This window comes from Diceros bicornis, chromosome 18 (assembly GCF_020826845.1).
Source record: "Diceros bicornis minor isolate mBicDic1 chromosome 18, mDicBic1.mat.cur, whole genome shotgun sequence".
Taxonomy (NCBI): domain Eukaryota; kingdom Metazoa; phylum Chordata; class Mammalia; order Perissodactyla; family Rhinocerotidae; genus Diceros; species Diceros bicornis.
In genome coordinates, this window is record NC_080757.1 from 32,316,185 (window position 1) to 32,336,505 (window position 20,321).

A 20,321-nucleotide genomic window follows, 5' to 3' on the forward strand; every position below is an offset into this window, starting at 1 on the left:
ACACACCCTAAATATGCAGTCATACGGATTTAGAAGTACAGAACTTGGTTACTGCCTTCAAGTTGCTTCCAATCTAGCTAGAGAGCTAATACAAACCCACATGAAAAGACAACAGATTAGCCACCTATACTAGAAAGTCAATCCTAGGTTCAAAAATGAGAAACAAGTTGGTATAACGAATAGAACCCAGGCTCAGGAGAACGAGGTTCTCGCTCCAGCCCCATCCCTTGCCACTGTGTGGGCAAATCATCCCCTTTCTGAATACGTAGCCTCATCTGTAAAAGAAGGGAGATGGTCTCAATGACATTCAAAGTCCCTTCCACTCTTAATACCTTACAAGTTTCTGAACGGGACAGACAGTAAGAGTGGTCAGGGGACGATGACTTTTTATTTTACTCTGAGGTTTTTTTCTCAACTGGTTACAAATCATTCTCACAGGATCAGATTTTAGATTCACAGGATTTTAAACTTCTCTAATAAATTAGAGTAAGGCTCTCTCTAGACGTACGTTCAAAATCAGAGCTCACTTTATTCTACAGCAGACTAAATATTTTCTTCTTTCATTGTCCTCCCGGGACTAGGCAAGAACAAGATAAGAAAGACCAACATGGAAGGTACCAGGGAAAGTCAGTTCTTCCAGGTTAGGGTAAGAGGGCAAACTAGAAGACTTTCAGTATCCACCCCTAATGAAGTTCAAAGTCCATGAGCAACATAGTGGTGGGAAAGGTGTTTACAACGCAAAATAGTTTTATGCCTAAGGGTCTAACATAGAGCAAGGGCCCTGTAATTCGCAGGGCTTCAGAATCTAACTGTCCAGCGTGGACTGGAGAAATGATCTGGGATTCCAAGTAAGTACACTGGATTTCAGATGGAAGGAAACAGATAGGGAATGGGTTCCAAATAAACGGAACAGCTGCTAGAAGTTACACAGCAACAGAAAAACAGGAAGAGATTTCAAGCACAGAGGCTGGTTTTAATGTTAACAAATTGCATAATAAGACTGTGATCAGTGGTAAAGTATATGTCCAAGAAGAGCCAAGGAATTTATGAGCAGACACTTTTCCTATGTGCTGGACACTTTTCTTTTGCCCTCTACATCCACTGTCCACATACTCTGCCCTGCTCTGTGCTCTGGGGGCTGGTCCATGGGAAACACACCACCAGGTCCCCTGCCCTCTAGCTTCTGATTGGGTTCAGCCAATAAGACGCACTGGCAGGAAGTGGGAGAAAGGAGAGTGAGGTCTGGGTGTTCATTCCCTTCATTCTGTCCATCAAAGGCACCACCATTCTCAAGGCTGCCTTCTCCATGTGATTCTTTACTTTGGCTTCTGGCAAAAGTTCCCTCTTGACTATTTATGCCTAGGGATATTAGTTAATTGCCCAGGGTAGTGAACTATCTCCTATGGTTTCTCTGTACCCTGTGATATCTCACTAAATAAATAGTGCCTTGATTAAACTCTCTTCAAATTACCCAAATTGAGTATGCCATCTGTTTGACTGATAATCCCTACAAGGCATGAAAACACAGAGTAATTAAAATAGTATCATAGTGAAACAGGGACAGAGAAACAGATCAGAGAACAGCTTCTGGAAAGACATCCTTGTATTAGAATATAGAATGTGACAAAGGGGTGTTTGAAATCCGTGGAGAAGGTATGAATTGTTAGTAAGTGTTATTTGGACAACCAGCCATCTAACTGAAAAAAGTAAATGAAAGTCAAGTCTCTAACTCAGACCAAGGATAAAGATTTTTAAACCACGTAAAATCTAGGGAAAATCCATTAATTTATTAAAGATATTTTTATTGATTGATTACATCATGCCAGGCACTGCTATGGAAGCCAGAACCTCAGCAGTACACGAGAAAAGCCCTGTGCGGTGTCCATTCTAGAAGGCAAAGACAGCTGAACAAATGGGCAGAAGTGTCAGAGCGCTGGGTGGAGAAGGAAATGGTGATGTGATGGGAAAGTGGCTGATAGAAGCCTCAAGTCCAAAGACAGGGGAGTCAGAAAAGACCTCTCAGAGGAGGTAACATACTAAGATCAGAGCGACAAGAAAAAGCTAGCCATTAGAAGATGGGGAAACATGAGAGTCAACTAGAACGAACTCAGTGCGTCCAACAACAGGAAGGCGGCCAGTGTAGCTGGACCGAGGAGAAGCGTGCACGTGCTGTGGAAAGAGAGGTAGTCAGGAGCTGATCAGGAAGGGCTTTGTGGCCAAAATAAGGAGGTTGGCTTTTATTCCAAGTGTAATGGGAAGCCATTGGAGGGTTTCAAGGAAGCAATAACATGATCTGGCTTAGCTTTTAAAAGGCAAGATGGAGATGTTCAGTATCATTAGCCATTAGGCAAATGCAAATTAAAACCATAAGGAGATACCACTTGTTACCTCACACCTACTAGATGGCTATAAAAAAAAAAAACAAAACAGAAAATAAGTGTTGGCAAGAAGTAGAGAAATTAGAACTCTTGTACATTGTTGGTGGGAATGTAAAACAGTACAGCCACTGAGGAAAACAGTTTGACAGTTCCTCAAAAAGTTAAACATAGAGTTACTATATGACCCAGCAATGTTCCTCCTACGTATATATTCAAAAGAGCTGAACACAAGTATTCAAACAAAAACTTGAACATGAATGTTCATAGCAGCATTATTCCCAAGAGCCAAAAGGCAGAAACAAAGCAAATGTCCGTCGACTAATGAATGAATAAATAAGATGCAGTTATATCCATACAATGGAATATTATTGGGCTATAAAAGAAATTAAATTCTGATACATGCTACAACATGGATGAATCTTGAAAACGTTACAGTAAGTGAAAGAAGCCAGACACAAAAGGCCATGTATTGTATGATTCCATTTATGTGAAATATCCAGAATAGGTAAATCCATAGAAACAGAGCAGAAAGGTGGTTGCCTGGGACTAGGTGAAGATAGGAAGGAGAAACTGCTTAATGGGTATGGGGCTTCCTTTTGGGGTAATGAAAATGTTTTGGAACTAAATAGAGGAAATGGTTACACTGTGAATGTACTAAATGCCACTAAATTGTACACTTTAAAATAGTTAATTTTACGTTACGTGAATTTTACCTCAATTAAAAAAAAAAGCTATACAAGAGTTTCCAGTTTTCAGCACAGCACTGTACTCGATATGCTGAAAACTTTCCTGATAACAAAATATCTAATAATGCTGGATGTGATAGAAAAATATTTTAACATGCACACCTAACTTTCAAGAAAGCATGAGAAACCCTCAAAGGCTGAAAAACCAAATAGGATCCAAAGATATGAGAGGCAATGAAGATACAAGGGCTTGACAGACATCCACTTATCAATCTCTAACAAGCTTGAAAGGCAGGAGACAATGCCTGGGGCCTGAACAAGATGGCGAGATGGATCAAAGACCCCAGGTGCAGCTGGGGCACCTAAACGGCTACTTCCTATATGTGAAATAATAATACATATATTGGTCTCTGCTCTTGGTTCCAGACACAGAGCTCCTAAATCCCTTGGAATTTCCTGGGTAATAGAAGCATCTTTTGTTCTAATGAGGCATCTCTTGGTGGGCTCCTGGACAGCTTCAGGATGGGGGCTAGTCACCAGAAAGACCAAGCCATGATTAGAAGCGTGGAGCTTTCAACCTCACTCTCCATCCTCTGGGAAGGGGAAAGAGGCTGGAGACTAGAGTTAATAATCAATCATGCCTATGTGATAAAGCCTCCATAAAAATCCATAAACTATGGGGTTCAAAGAGCTTCCAGGTTGGTGACACACCCTTCTGCTGGGAGACTGGTGCACCCCAACTCCATGGGGACAGAAGCTCCTGGGCTCAGAATTCTTTTGGACCTCTTCATCTGGCCATTCGTCTGCATCCTTTGTGATATCCTTTATAATAAACCAGTAAATATAAGTGTTTCCCTGAGTTCTGTGAGCCACGCTAGCATATTCAAACCCAAGGAGAAGATCGTGGGAATGCCCAGTTTATAGCTGGTCAGTCAGAAGTGTGGGAGACCCAGACTTGCAATGGGCATCTGAAGTGGGGGAAGTCTTATGGGACTGAGCCCTTAGCCTGTGGGATCTGATGTTATCTCCAGTAGATAGTGTCAGAATTGCATCGAATTGTAGTACACTCAGCTGGCATTGGAGAATTGGTTGGTGTGGGAAAAATACCCACACATTTGGCATCAGAAGTGTCAGATTTGATTAGTAGAAAAAACAAAGGTTTCCTTTCACTATATAAGTCAGTAAATTGGGGGGGGAAAAATCCTCAGCCCCACAGAACAAAATGGCAAGGAAAATGGTTTCTCAGCCTTGGCTTTCAGGAAGAAGAGGAAAATAAGTATTTTTCCTGAGAATTCTAACAGCCTTACTGCATCATCATCTCTAGGGATGAGACTCCTTGCCTTCAATGTTTACAAGCCCTAGACAGTGCTGCCCCTTTTTCTTCTGACTGCTGAGGTTCCAGGTTCTCTTGGAAACCAGCAGTTATTTGGAGTCCCTTTTCTCTGGCCTTAACAGTGACACTGGAAGTTCTCTGCTCCTGAAGTTAGCTGCTGGGACAGCAGAGGACAAATATAGCTGTTTTCATCTCCATGTGAGTACCCAAGGCCCATCCAATCTTACTCTGATTTTGAGGTTAGTATAGGGGAGAAAGTCACTTGGAAGGGTCTCTTTCACCTGGGAGGGCTGTGGTTTTAGTGTGATCCCACCTACATTATCAGACATTGAATATTCTCACTGTTCTGGTCTCCTGATTGTCTGTCTAGACTCTTCCGTAATCCTTGGAGTTTATTCTTCATTTCATATTTCTTAGGTCATTTCAATGGGATTTAAGGAAGAAAGAGGAAGTAAATTTATTATTGTAGCAAGCTAAAAAAAAAAAAAACATGGTTATTAGCTGGTTTTGGGAAAAAAAAGAGATGTCTGTTTCACAACTTACATAGTTGACTTCAGATACTTTTATCACTTCTTTACTCACAGATGCACCCTCCTTCCCTCAGAGTATGTGATGCCTGTTGAGTCCTCACTGCCTCCTACCTTGCTGCCCCTTCACCCTCTTTGTCCTCTACCTCCATGGAGGATTTCATCACATTATTGTGGATTGACTATAGTGTGGATTGACTTATTATATCACAATAATAAGAAATATAGGGGGCCGGCCCCGTGGCTTAGCGGTTAAGTGCGCACCCCGCTACTGGCGGCCCGGGTTCGGATCCTGGGCGTGCACCAACTCACCGCTTGTCGGGCCATGCTGAGGCCGCATCCCACATAAAGCAACTAGAAAGATGTGCAACTATGACATACAACTATCTACTGGGGCTTTGGGGAGAAAAAGGGGGAAAAAAGAGGAGGATTGGCAATAGATATTAGCTCAGAGCTGGCCTTCCTCAGCAAAAAAAAGAGGAAGATTGGCATGGATGTTAGCTCAGGGCAGATCTTCCTCACAAAAAAAAAAAAAAAAAAAAAAAAAAGAAAGAAATATATATTTGGTCTTCATCTCCAGTCCCTGGCACAGAGCTTCTAAAACTCTTGGAAATTCCTGAGTAATAGGAGTGAGAAGAACATCTTTTGTTACTCATAATAAAACCTTTTCAACCATCCTGAGTTTATGCTAATGAGGTAACTCTTGGAGAACAGAGGCTGGCTGCCAGAGGAACCAACCCTGTAATTAGACAGTTGGAAATTTCAGCCCATCTCCCAACCTCTAGGGAGGAGAGAAGGGTTAGGGATCCAGTCAATCAGCAACGGCCAGTGATTAAATCAATCATGCCTACATAATGGAATCTCCATAGAAACCCTCAATGAAGGGGTTTAAAGAGCTTCTGGGTCAGGAGTGAACCCCAACTCCAGGGGGACAGACGCTCTTGTGATCGGGACCCTTCCAGACCTTCCTGTATGTACCTCTTCTTCTGGTTGTTCATTTATATTCTTTAAAATAAGCTGGTAATAGTAAATAAAGTGTTTCCCCAGATTCTGTGAGCTATTCTAGCAAATCGTTGAACCTGAGGAGGGGATCAGGGGAACCCTCGATTTGTAGTCAAATCAGACAGAAGTATGGCTAACCTGGGGACCTACTACTTGTGATGGGTGTCTGAAGTGGGGGCAGTCTTGTGGGACTGAGCCCTTAACTTGTGGGATCTGTGCTAACTCTGGGTAGTTGGTGTCAGAACTGTTTAATGTGAGGAAAAAAAACCTCACACATGGTGTCAGAAGTGTCATGAGTAGAGAAATAGTTAATGAGGCTATTTAGATTACAAGAAAAAATTCAAATACTTGTCAAAAGAATTTAAGAACAGCACTCCCCACACCAGATCTCTCTGTGTTACTAATGGACAGCTTGGGAAAAAATTAAGCTACACATTCAATAGGTCCCGTAAACAAGTTGATTCGATGCCAGAATCCATTCAATGTGAACTGGCCATGAGTAGTATTCTAATGTTGATTTATAACCCAAGTCTCCTTACTATTCAAGGCAACACACAGCTCTAAGCTCTGGCATCAAAACAGCAACCAACAAATTAGCCTTATCCTTGCAAAATTCAACCAAACATCTGCACCCAAAGACTCTGACAAAAAAAAACGCATTTCGGTGTACTCCAGGATGGCAGAAAATGTAAAACTAGTTTCACATATTTAAATGGAATGTTTCAGTGTACATTTTTACAGAAGGATTGTTCGCCACAGATAGATGAAAACGAGAGAAGAGTCATTAATCATGTCATTTTAGAGCTCTGAAAGACCTGCAAAGACCACATGGAACTAGAAACATTGCTGTGGCCATTTTTGAAAAATGTCATCTGCCACATCCCCTTTTACTTTGATACTTAAATTTCAGTTTAACAAGCTTGTTAACATCTTGAGTCAGAAAACTCATATCTGTAAAAAAGCTTCCAATTGTGGAATTTTAAAAAAGGATTAGGAACTTTATCTAATGATTAACTTTCCTTTTAACCTCCTAATAAACAGGATGTGTTAATACTACCTTCATTTACTAAGTATCATCTTAACTCTTCATTTTATACATACTACAGAAACTAAGTCCAGAGACACTCAATGACTTGCCCCGGGCCAGGAGCCCCAGGAATCCTTAGCAAAATGATATAGTAAAATGTTCCTAAGTAAAATATTCTAAAAGTAATATACTTAATGCCATTGATGCAAAATATTGATTTGTTTCTCAAGATATATTACTCTGATGTTCTGTAGGATAATAACAGATACTCAGCAGATGGGGATTCTTTGGTTAAATAAGTTTGTAAGTGTTGGGTTAAACAAAGAATCTTAGAGCCTTTACTATACTAATGAACTTCATGAACCTCTGTAACCACAGGAGCAGGAATAGAATTTGCCACTCCAAAACATGCCCCTTTGGTATAAAAATTATTTTGGACTTACTACTGAAAAAAAAAAAAAAGGAATAGCAGACACAGGGAAAGCTCTGAACACCTAGTAGAAGTTACCCATTTGCAAAAGAAATTTAAATTTATGAGAGAAATCTCCATTTGTAGGGGTGCCTTCCTCTCTGAGCCAGGAAGGAGAGGACAACTAAATCTCTAGAAACTCTTATCAATAGAGAAGCCAATGACTTAAATCTGCACAACAACTTCCCATTGTTTACTGTGCTAACCTTATCTTAACAACAGAACGTTAAGGTTATTTTTTTTCAGGGGTGGCAGCCAACCAGGGGTATGTGCAGAAGAGAAAATTTTGATCTGCCTATGGAAACTCATCCTGCCAACACTTCTGCATACCAGCCTGCCCTCCCTGATCCCTTAAACCTTACCTTATACCCTGGATGGGGGGAGACAGAGTTGAGAGCCATTCTTCTGTCTCCTAACCAATCAACTGCATGGTAAAGTGTCTTCCCTCAAAGACCAGTGTCCCACAGTATTGGCTTCTGTGCACATTGGGTGGAGAGAAGCCCTCGTTCGGTAACAATTTTTGGTGACCATGAAGGGACTGGGTCTTGTCACTGCCCGCCCAAGGCTCTGGAGACCCCAGCAGGGCCCCGGGGGGTTTTCGTTGACCCTAAGCGGCCGCCTAGACAATGTTGTCTAGACCTTTGGCTAACTGAAGTCCCATTTCCCACTGTGGTGCTTCAGGCCCCACGGTGCTTTTTCTTTGCTTTGAGAGAAGAAACAGCTTCTGGATCCAGACGTCTCTGGGTTCTGGGTAACTTTAAGTGACTGTCCCTTACCTCATCTTTCTGGTTTGATTTCCTAGAAATATAGGTTTAGCTTATATTCTGGGGACTCCTGGCAGGCTGAGTCCCCAACCTTGGACCTGAACCACCCAAGATAATTAGAAGAAGCATAAAAGGTTCACTTGTATAGTTGCTCCTGGCAATCTGGTTTTGAGTAGGTCCTGGTAAACTAACTAATATTCTGGTCTACCTTATACGTAGAATTGAATTGATACTGGCTCAACACAAGGTTGACATAAGGGAAGCTATATTGTATAAAAGAAACAATATTCTAACTTTGGGTGACCTCTGACTAATTAACCCAGTTGGATATGCACCCTCCAGGAGATCCACCCGCTGTGTAGATTTTCTGACCCCTGCTTGTGTATATACCTCCCAACTGTGATAAGATGATAACTTTGTTCTTTTGAGTTCCTTAGGAATGTGATGACCCCTGGCCAGAGAGTCTATGCTGATAGACATCATTAATGACAACTGAAATATCTGGTGTGTTGACTCCCAGTCTGTAACACCAGAGGGTCAACGTTCCTAACCTCCTCCCCTCTAACCCACTGGCCTATATAACTGCTTCAAGATTCTGAGCCCCCCTTAAGATGGTTCTTTAGGACACTAGTCCCCTCACCTTCCAATCTGCTAGCTTATTGCTTAATAAAATGCCCTTTTTCTGCCACCATCTTGCCTCTTGACAATTGGCTTTTGTCTTACAGCAAGCAGATCGTGCCTTTTGTGCAGTAATAGTATTGTGTATTAATGTCTGTCTGAATTGGATTGGCTATTTGGGGACTGAGTTTCTTTGTGACCGTAACAAACTCTCTTTAGAAATTAACTTCATGAGGGTCTTCTGACTCTGAAGAAAAGAGGCACTGTTCCCTCTGGTCCTTTGGGATGTTCCTAGGTGATTGGGGTCTTTACGGAGGCATCAAGGCATCTGCCCATGATGTGCGATGGCCTCACAGGGATCCCCTTCTGAAGAACATAGCCTATTGGGCCCTCACTGTTCGTGGTGAGGCAATCGGCAGTGGCAGCTCATCCAGGGCTCAATCGCCCAAAATCTGTGGGTGCCAGAACACGAAGGGAAAAAGCCAACCCTTGGTTATTCTTGGGAGAGCTGTTCCCACAAGCACACTATCAAAACACCATCCCCTAGAAAGACCTTGTTTGTTGTGGCCACCTTGATAAAAGCCCTGCTAAAATGGGAAATGTAAAGGTATACCAAAATGCAGCCTGTTGGGATGCATTCTTCAAAATTGGGCGATGTTCAGTTATGAGCCCACGAAGAAAAAGAAAATGATATCCTTTTGTAATACAGCCTGGCCTCAGTACTCACTGGGATGAGATCCCCTATGTGCAATCTTTTATGTCTCTATATCAGAACGAGAACTCGCAAAAGAGATATAAAGTTATGCTACAGAGGGAGGTGCTACAGAAAAAACCTGTCCTCCCAGAATCACTGAAGTCAGATGATGACCTTATCCTTCCTCATTTGCTATCCCCTACATCACCTCCACCATATGCTGGAGATGACCAGGAAGGGCATAATGACCCTCTATGAAGCTGCTGGCTCGGCTTTGTACTCCTCTTTAACTAATAGTCAGAAAGGAATGGTCTCCCCTCCTCATACCCATCGAGGTACTCAATTTGGCCCAGGGAATGCTCCACCCCAGGCAGGGCAATTTCCGATAAAGCAAGTCCCTGCAGGTCTCGATAACCAAGGCCGGCCCAGAGGATTTTTGTTCCTGCATACCCTTTTTCAACTTCAGATTTATACAACTGGAAAAACAACATGCCCACTTACCAGCATGATCCCCAAAAGATGGAAAGTTTATTTATGTCCATCTTTTCTACTTGTAACTCCAACTGAGCAGACATTCAGGCCCTTATGAATACCTTCCTCACCCCAGAGGAGCGTAGGACGATATTGGAAGCCACGAGACTCCATGAGTTACAACCTAAGAGTCCAGTCAGTGCTCCAGCAGTAGAGGCCATAGCCAGGGTTGAGCCAGCCTGGACCCCAATGACCCCGAAGACTGGGCAAGCCTAACCATTATAAAGCATGTTTAATAACTAGAATGCGAGGTGGAGTCCCAAAACTGAAGAGCCTAAATAAGGTCCAGGAGGTACAACAGGGGCCAAAAGAAAATCCTTACACTTCTCTAGAGAGTCTTTGAAGCCTACAGAATGATATTGACCTGGAACATCTGGATAACATGAGGCTGATCAATACGACTTTTATCAGCCAGAGTGCCCCCGATATAAGAAAAACATTACAAAGACTGAAGGGAGAATGGGGATGCCCAAGTCTCAACTGGTTGAGATTGCTTTCAAATTGTTTAATAGGCTTGACCAGGAACAAGAGAAACAGAAAGATGCAACAGCAAACCGCCCTATTTGCCGCAGCCCTCAGTCAAGATCCACCAAGGCCAATGAGAAAAGACAAACGGCCATGGGTAAGACCCCGGGGGCCCTCACCTTCCAACCGCAAGGGACCCTCAGTCCTGGGGTCAAGACAGTGTGCTTACTGTAAGAAGGAAGGCCACTGGAAAAAGGAATGTCCTAACCGTTCTCGAAGTTGAGAGAGGAAACGAATGTGCTCAACCACCAGTTGATGCCCCAATTTGCTGACAGTGAGCAAGGATGGGGCCAAGGGGCTCCTCTAGACTCCACCAGCTCCATCAACATCTCCCATAAGGAACCCCAGATAACAACAGCAGTGAGAAAGAAACTTATAGACTTTCTACTTGACACGAGCTACTTAGTCTGTACTAAACACCAAGCAGGGGCCCCTCTCCCCCAAGACCACGTCCATTACTGGTATATCTGGGGAAGTCTCTCAAAAACCTTTCCCACAGCCACTCGAGTGTCACATAGGGAAAATGTTATCTGAAGCACAGCTTTCTGTATATGTCTGAGTGCCCTATTCCATCATTGGGATGAGATCTACTAACAAAACTAAATGCCCAAGTGACTTTTTCACCGGAAAAGGTAGACATTAAAGTCCTCCCAGATCAAGCCTGCGCCCTCCGAGCAGCACTGCTGCAACTGGGAGACAAGCCTCCATCAGAAGTCCCTGAAGAAGTCCTGCAAAAGGTACGAGCAGATGTTTGGGCTGACGGGAGGCTGAGAAATGCCAAGATGGCTGATCCAATAGTAGTAAAACTCCACCCAGGAGCCACGACTCCAAATTTCAAACAATACCCTTTAAAGAGACATGCAAAAGAATGTACAAAACCGGACAGCCACCTTTCTTAAATGCCAGTTAATGTGACCTTGTCAATCCCCATATAACACTCCCATCCTGCCAGTGCAAAAACCAGGACCAGAGACTATTGTTTTGTACAGGATTTGACAGCCATTAACCAAACTGTAGAGGATATACATCCGGTGGTACCAAATCCTTATGCTTTGCTTACAACTTTATTTGGAGACTTCTGCTGGTTTTCAGTTCTGGACTTAAAGGATGCCTTTTACTGTATACTCCTAAGTCCCGATTCCTAGGAAGTGTTTGCCTTTGAATGTGACGATCCAGAGACCTATGTAAAATAACAATACTGCTGGATGGTACTCCCACAAGGATTTAAAAACGCCCACACCATTTTCAGGGAAGCCCTAGCCAAGGACTTAAGAGATCTCCAGTTAAGTTGGGGGAGTCTTACTCCAGTATGTGGGTGACATACTGATTGCTAGTAAAACTAAAGGAGCTTCAGACCAAAATACAATCCTTACTTTAAATTTTTGGGCAGAACGGGGATATACAGTCTCCAAGAGAAAGCCACAGATTTCTTGACCAACTGTAAAATACCTACGATTTGAGTTATCAAAAGGACAAAGAAACTTATTGCCAGATCGAAGGGAAGCACTAGCTGGGGTGGCTGTGCCCACCACCAGAAGACAACTGCGAGGATTTTAGGGATGGCTGGGTTTTGTTGTATTTGGATTCCTAACTTTGGACTCACGGCCAAACCCCTAGATGAGGCTCTTGGAGGAAATGACAATGAGCCATTAAACTGCACTGCAGAATGCCAGAAGGCATTTCATACCATCAAGGAGAAACTTTTAACAGCCCCAGCACTTGGTCCCCCAGACATTAGAAAGCCACTGGATCTTCTCATACATGAGTGACAGGGTGTGAGTCTTAGAGTGCTAACTCAGAATTTAGGTGCTGACAGAAGGCCAGTAGCTTACTTTTCCAAACAACTGGATATCGTACCTCCAGGGTGGCCAGTTTGCCTCCAGGCTGTAGCTGCAACCTGTGACCTTTCACAAGAAGCCGAAAAATTTACTCCGGGCCAGCCTACTACCGTGCATGCTCCACATTGCCTGCTATCTCCACTTGAACAAAAAGGTGGATAGTGTCTTACTTCAGGGAGACTGGGAAAATATAAGGCCATACTACTGGACAACCCAAATTAAAATTAAAGGTGGTATCCACTCTAAACCCAGCCACTCTGCTCCCCACTATGACAGGAGAACCTGTCCGTAATTGTATACAAATAATCGAAGAAGTTTATTCCAGCAGACCCGACCTGACTGACCAGCCTTTGGAGAATCCAGATGTGGAAATGTTTACTGACGGGGGCAGTTTCATGGACTACGGACATTGAAAGGCTGGGTATGCAACAGTAACTCATCGGGAAGTCCTAGAAGCAGAAGCCCTCCCTCCAGGTACATCTGCCCAGAAGGCAGAACTTATAGCCCTCCCAGGAGCTCTACATCTTGGAGCTAAGAAAAAGGTAAGCACTTATGCTGATTCGAAGTCTGCCTTCTCTGTGGTGCATGCACGTAGGGCTATATGGAAAGACAGAGGCCTATTAACAGCAGGAAGGAAAGAGATTAAACATGCAGAGGAGATACTGGCCTTATTAGATTCTGTTATGATTCTGGAAAAGATGGTCATAGTACCCGGGCTGTTATATAGCTAAAGGAAATAATTTGGCCAATCAGGCTACAAAACAAGCAGCCAGAAGCAAAAATCCAAGTCCTAAGGCCCTACCACTCATTCTGAGTGTGGATCTGTCCCTGTTTAAGCCTCAGTATTCAGAAACAGATCTAGACAGAGCAGATGAACGGGGATTTCATTCTGACTCTAGAAACTTAGATGGTAATCAGTATTAAACAACTAAAGAAGGCTGGATTTATAATAAACAAGGACTAGCGCTTATACCTGAGCATTTAATGGAAAAAATTATTGCTCACCTACATCAAGGAACCCATTATAGGAGAGAAGCATCCTATCATTGGCTACAAAAGTTTATTGTCGGTCCACAAATGCAAAGGACTATCGAAAATGTAGTGCAAAATTACCTGATTTGTGCCAGAAACAATCCCCAAACTGGGCCACCGCCAATAATAAAAGGGGTGCAAACCCGAGGAACTGAACCAGGAGATGACTGGCAAATAGACTTTACTGTTATGCCAAGAGCCGTGGGCAATTATAAATATTTACTGGTATTTGTGGACACCTTCACAGGATGGGTTGAAGCTTTTCCATGTAGGACGGAAAAGGCTTCCAAAGTAACAAAGGCCTTACTAAAAGAAATTATCCCTCACTTTGGGCTGCCTCTTTCAATTCAAAGTGATAATGGAGGAGCTTTCATAGCCAAGGTAACACGAGAGGTGTCTGGGGCCCTTGGAATACAACGGAAATTATATGCTTCATGGAGGCCTCAGTCTACAGTAAAGACTGAAAAGATGAAGCATACCCTAAAGAAAACAATTGCCAAAATATGTCAGGGAACCAACTTAACATGGCATAAGGTCTTGCCAGTTGCCCGCTTAGGCTAAGAGTAGCCCTCAGAAGTAGGATCCAATTGAGCCCTTGTGAAATATTATATGGGGGACTGTTCCTTAAGACTAAGTAGTATTGCAATCTTGAAAATGATCATATTATAAAAGAATTAGATGCTATAAAATCATACAGTCTCTAGGTGCTACTTCATCTGCTATACATAAATATGTTTCTAGCTGACTAATGTTTCCCACAGATGTTCCCCTGCACTGCATAAGCACAGGGGATTGGGTCCCCTCAAGACTTGGAAAAGTTAACACGCTGAGGACCAACTGCAGCCTAAGTGGAATGGACTCTATGAAGTCCTTCTGGTTACACATTCTTCAGTAAAATTAAAAAGAGTTAAACCTTGGGGCCGGCCCGGTGGCGCAAGCGGTTAAGTGCGCGCGCTCCGCTGCGGCGGCCCGGGGTTCGCCGGTTCGGATCCTGGGCGCGCACCGACGCACTGCTTGTCAGGCCATGCTGTGGCAGCGTCCCATATAAAGTGGAGGAAGATGGGCACAGATGTTAGCCCAGGGCCGTCTTCCTCAGCAAAAAAAGAGGAGGATTGGCGGATGTTAGCACAGGGCTGATCTCCTCACACAAAAAAAAAAAAAAAAAAAAAAAAAAAAAAAAAAGAGTTAAACCTTGGATACACCAGTCATGAATAAAAATAACACCCATTTCCAGTCAGGACACCCCTCATCCCCTTTATAATTCTCAGATAGGTAACCCCCTTCACGGACAACAGGAAACAGAAGGACCAAATCATCCAAACACTGGGTGGCCACGGAGGCCCACGGCCAACTTTTCTACCCAAGATTATTCTTGTGAACCTTTATGATCTTAAGTTACTTTTCAGAAAAGCAACAAAACTGAGGGAACTCTTGGATCTCCAAATAAATAAGAAGCCATTCCTGCCTCTAAAGTCAGCTTCTGTCTGATCAGGTTGAGAGGCCGGAAGCAGCCGACAGCTGAAGACGACAGCTTACCCAAGATAGCGAACCAGGCCTGTACTGATGCAACTTAATTACCTTGTCCTCATATACACTATTTTGCACTGCCTAACCATCCATACCTCCTTGATTTCAAACCCCTCTCACTAACACATCTTTGCCTGACTCCTTTTGGTATACTGTCCTTTTTCTTCTTCTCGTTGTAATTATCCTGACTTTCTACTTCTTTCTTACAAACTAATTGCCTCCTCCAGATGGACTGAACCATTTTCTTTGTCAATTCAAGTCCAGGCTATAAAATGTCCCCTACTTTTCTTTGCTATGTTCTTTTTTTCACCCTAGCCTCTCAGGCTTGGAAAGATAACTCTGTAATAGGAATTTCACAGACTCTTTCAAAATCAGGAAACCTAACTGACTGCGGGATCCGTCATCCAAAGCCCTCAGTACATGATCATGGTGACTCTATAGTAATTTCTCAAGTCCCAAGATCTCAAGAAATCAAGTGATTTGTCAAGAAATAGTCAATTTCTCAAGTATACCTGATTGTACTGTGACTTATGATATAAAACCTTCAGAGGTAACCTATAGAGGGGTCAGGTTAATCGACAGAGGATTTCCTGTCCCGTTTCTTTATAACGGCCCCCAAAATGCAGCCTATGATGGTTACTGGAGAAGAATGTAAGGACAAAAGGACCCAGAGCCGTCAGGACCGGAAATGAACTAATGGACAGACCGTACTCACCTGCATACTCAATGATACTTACCTTCTCGGTTCCTATTTCCCAGTATCTGGTCGAGGAAAGGTGCTGGCGAGATCCAAATTATAAGCCCACCCAATTATGTCAGGATTTTAAAAAAAAAAAAAAGTGTTTCTTTATGCAACACCCAATTCTATACCAACCTGTGGATTAAATTCTTCCTCCTGGATACTGCTTTGCACTGACCCCTGGCTTGACCAGATCCTAGATAAAATCCCCAAAAACGAAAGCCTGAATTTTAACAACATGACTAAGGTATCCTATGTGCCCCTTAAGGGTATGTCTTTGTCTGTGGATCCAATCGTCAACCCTGGGCCTATAATTGCCTTGACAGCTGGCACAGAGGAGGTACCTGTCTATTAGGATATTTAGTCACTCGTTTCTCTATACATAACTCAAGCGAAGCCCAGCCCTGGACTAGTTCCTTAAAACTTTTCACTAGAACTAAAAGACCTATATTAGATGAAGATTCGATCTTGAGAACACCAGACAAATATTTGCCTGGATACCAGGAAGACTCTGATGCATATTTCTTTAGATGAACCTTATTACCTGGTGGGGTGTGGCAGCTCATGAACATATGATTAGAAATCGCTCTCTCACCTTAGGAGTAGTAACCAGGGAAGTGGCCCAAGACGTAGCTTCCCAACAGATAACATTAGGTTCCTTAGCTAAAGCAGTATCACATAACCAGATTGCTTTAGATTACAACCTAGGTGAATAAGGAGGTACCTGTGCTGTAGCAAATTCCTCCTGTTGCGTCTATATCAACACCTCCTCAGAGGTTGAAACTCACATAGACAAAATTAGACAAGAGGCAACTTGGTTCCAACAAGTGTCACCCCAAGAACCTGAGTTTGATCTCTTAAACAATATTTTCTCATGGATCCTGTCAGGAATAAAGTCTATATTTGAGGGACTGATTAAGTTAGGTATCATGTTATGTCTACTAGGATTTATATTCCTCCTTGTCAAACCCTGCACTTGCTGTGTTTCTCATATCTAAAAATCTATTCCCCATGCTCAGTCATGATCATAAAAGGAGCCCCATAACGCAACAACCAGATTACAACATGGGACTCATGAGTATTTACAATTAAAAGCTAAACAATTTCATTTCTCAAGCCCCTGTTAAGCCTATGCCCCTTATCAGTAGGAAGCAGCTAGAGGGGTGGTCACCAGATTTCCCTCAAGACGGAAGAATGAACAACAAAAGTGGGGATTTGTAACCACAGGACAAGGAACAGAATTTGCCACTCCAAAACATGCCTCTTTGGTATAAAAAATTATCTGGGGCTGATTATTTAAAAAAAAAAAAAAACAGACACAAGGAAAGCTCTGAAAACATAGTAGAAGTTACCCATTTGTAAGGGAAATTTACATTTATAAGAGAAATCTCCATTTGTAAGAGTGCCTTACTTCTCTGAGCCAGGAAGGAGAACGCAACTAAATCTCTAGAAACTCTTATCAATAGAGAAGGCAGTGACTTAAATCTGCATAACAACTTTACCCTTGCTTACTGTGCTGACCTCATCTTAACGACAGAATGTTAAGGCTATTTTTTCAGGGGCTGTGAGCCAGCCAGGAGCATGCACAGAAGAGAAAATTTTGATCTGCCAATCGAAACTCATCCTGCCAGCGCTTTCGCATACCAGCCTGTCCTCCCTGAGCCCTTAAACTTTACCCTATACCCTGGATCAGAGAGACAAGAGTCGAGAGCCTTCCTTCTGTCTCCTTACCAATAAATTGCATAATAAACTTTCTTCCCTCAAAGACCGGTGTTCCATGGTACTGGCTTCTGTGCACATCGGGTGGAGAGAGCTCTTGCTCTCTAACACCTCCAAGAGGAGAAATACGGTAGGCAATTGGTTTTACAAACTTTGACCATAGATAGCATTTCACCCCCACAGAATACAGCATAAGACCAGTGGGAAGTGCTGTCTTAAATTGTTTCCTAGAGTTTTGTTTTGCTTCCCACAGAATTTATTACCTTAATATCATCAGAGGAATCTTTCTCAAATGTTATCTGGTTATGCAGTCCTTCAGCTTACATTCCTTTAATGGCTCCCTTCTGCTCTCTGAGTTAAGCCCACTCTGGCATGGCCTATGGGGCCCTCAATAACCTGCATAGACCAGCTCTTACCATTCCATACCTGGAACTTTACGCTCCCAAGCTGTGGTGTTAAGTCCTTTTCTCATCCCTACGTCCCTGAGAGATACCACAAACTCATATCCACTAATAGTGGGTGCGGGGTGGTGAGGAGTTTCTTAAGAGGTGTGTCTGACTCCCTAGTGGTCTCTGGAGGTAGGCTGACTTAGATATAGCTTGAGAAATGGCCTTTTTTTTTTTTTTTAAACAACTCTTTAAAAATGTGAAAGCCATTCTGAGTTCACAGCCAGCACAAAAACAGACCGAGGCCTGCATGTGGCCCACCGGCCAGTTTGCTGACTTGTAGATTAGAGGAAAGCACAATCCGGGACATTCAAGACTGCCCACGGTGAGTACCACCACAGAACATGGAAGGAAAATGAAGGACACTCTGCACCTATAGACTGTGGGAGCTGGAACAAGATGGCACGAAGGGCAGCTAACAGAGTTGAGGTATGGAGACAGGAGTGTCTGTTTCCAGGTGGGAGCAATGCTTGGGACAGAGGCATAGGGTATTAGTTCTAGTTGCTGGTAGCATCTAGGAAAAATAGGAAGCATGTAACTCAGAAGACAAGCTACCAACACATCCCACCCAGCATCATCCCATACCTATCCCACCTACTCTGAAAACAGCACCAAACACACGCTGCAGCAATTGTGTCCTCCCCTCGGCACAGGTGAGCTAGGTCACAGAAAATGCAGACCAGCTGCCAGGGAACTTCACCCAAAAATGAGTTCACTATCAGCAATCCAGCCAGATATTTGAGGAACGCAAATGAAAGAAGGGATAAACAAAAGAATTTGCACCCAAGGGAGGAAAATCCATAGAGCAAATGGAAAAGCAACTTTAAAAAGAACTACTATCCTTAGGAAGATAAAAGGGGAAAGCACAACCATGGAAAAAAAGAACTCATAAAAATCTAAATAGATTTTTTTAAAATAAAAAACATACTTGTTGAAATTAAACATTTCTTAGAAGGGTTGAATAGCCAATCTGATATACAAGTTTCAGAGAAATAATACATGAAATAGAGAAAATTTCCTAGAACTACAGCCCAAAAGAATGAAGAAATGGAAAGTACTTAAAAAATGTTAAGAGATAAGAAAAACATAACATTTCAGATGTTTTCATCATCTGAAAAAAGTTCCATAGGAAAAGAATAGAAAGATGGTAGAAAAGAAATATTTGAAGAATTGAGAATTTCCCAGAATTAAAATATACGCAAGTTGACAGGGCAAAAGGGCCTATTAAGTACTAAGCAGGATAGGTAAAAAAAATACACACATGCACATACATGCACACATATCCCCAGACAGTGTAGCGAAATTTCAAAAACGATACGGTAAAGAGAAATCGCAAATGCAACCAGAAAAAAAAAACAGATTATAAAACAAAAGTGCAAGGATCAATAATATCAGATTCTCATCAGCATCACTGGGTGCGAGATAACAATGGAGCAGTCTCTTCGAAGGATTTAAGGAAAAGAATTTTGTATCTAGGATTCTGTATCTAGCCAAACTACTGGCACTTAACATGGGAGCAAAAAGACATTTTTGGACAGGAAACACTCCAAGTTTACCAAGAGTAATGATTCAAGGAGATAGCAGTAATATACAAGAAGCAACGTTGAGCGAGTCAAGTTTTACAACTTATTGTTTCCCAAATAAGCAATGATTTAGAAAAATGTTATTTACTAACAATCTAAGAAGTTAAAGGAAAGATAACACCAACAGGAGAAGTGGGGAGTGGGAATCCAAGACAAGTAAAAATATGACAAGGTTCTTAACTTATTTGGGAAAAAGATTTAGAAACTGATTTTTTTTCCTAACGAGTTCTAAAATTAATATGCTAAAAGGTGTGTTAAAATATAAAATTGATCATTAGAACAAATCATTAGAGGGAAAAAAGTAGAGCGTATGGATGTACAGACATAGAAAAAAGCCTAGGAGGGCCATCGCTCCAGTAATAATGAACTGCTCATGGTTTTCTTCACATGCTCACACAGGTCCAAATGCACTGTCCACTTATTCCTCCAAAGCCCGAGTACTGCCTCAATCTAAATAGTTCCAAAAATCCTCACCTTTCTCCTTGCCCCCACCCCTGATCCCACCATATAATAAACAAATTTCTATTATAACATCTATAATACTTTATTAAACAAGTTGTTTACAAAACAATCTTGTTCACTAGACATAAGTACCTTGAGAACTAGGACATCCTCTTCATCTCTATATCGTTTACCACATTGCAGTTATTCAGTGTTTGTTGAATGCATGGATAAAGTCAACCTTTACACATTTAAAACAACTCGAGACTAATAAGACATTGTATATGACCAAGACTATAAATGATTAAATGATGGTAAATTATTTGTTGCAAGAGGATAAGGACCATGTTTAAGTTACTACTGCATTTCTGATAAAGTCATCCTTGCATCTTTTTGTTAAGTTTAGAAATGAACTGAAGATGCAGGAGGATGGACTAGACAA

At 42.3% G+C, this 20,321-nt stretch overlaps 1 protein-coding gene across 5 annotated transcripts in view; it reads right to left on the reverse strand.

Moving 5' to 3' along the window:
* TOM1L1 (target of myb1 like 1 membrane trafficking protein) overlaps positions 1-20,321 on the reverse strand; it is a 59,397-nt gene that overhangs the window by 24,667 nt on the left and 14,409 nt on the right. The window lies entirely within an intron of this gene.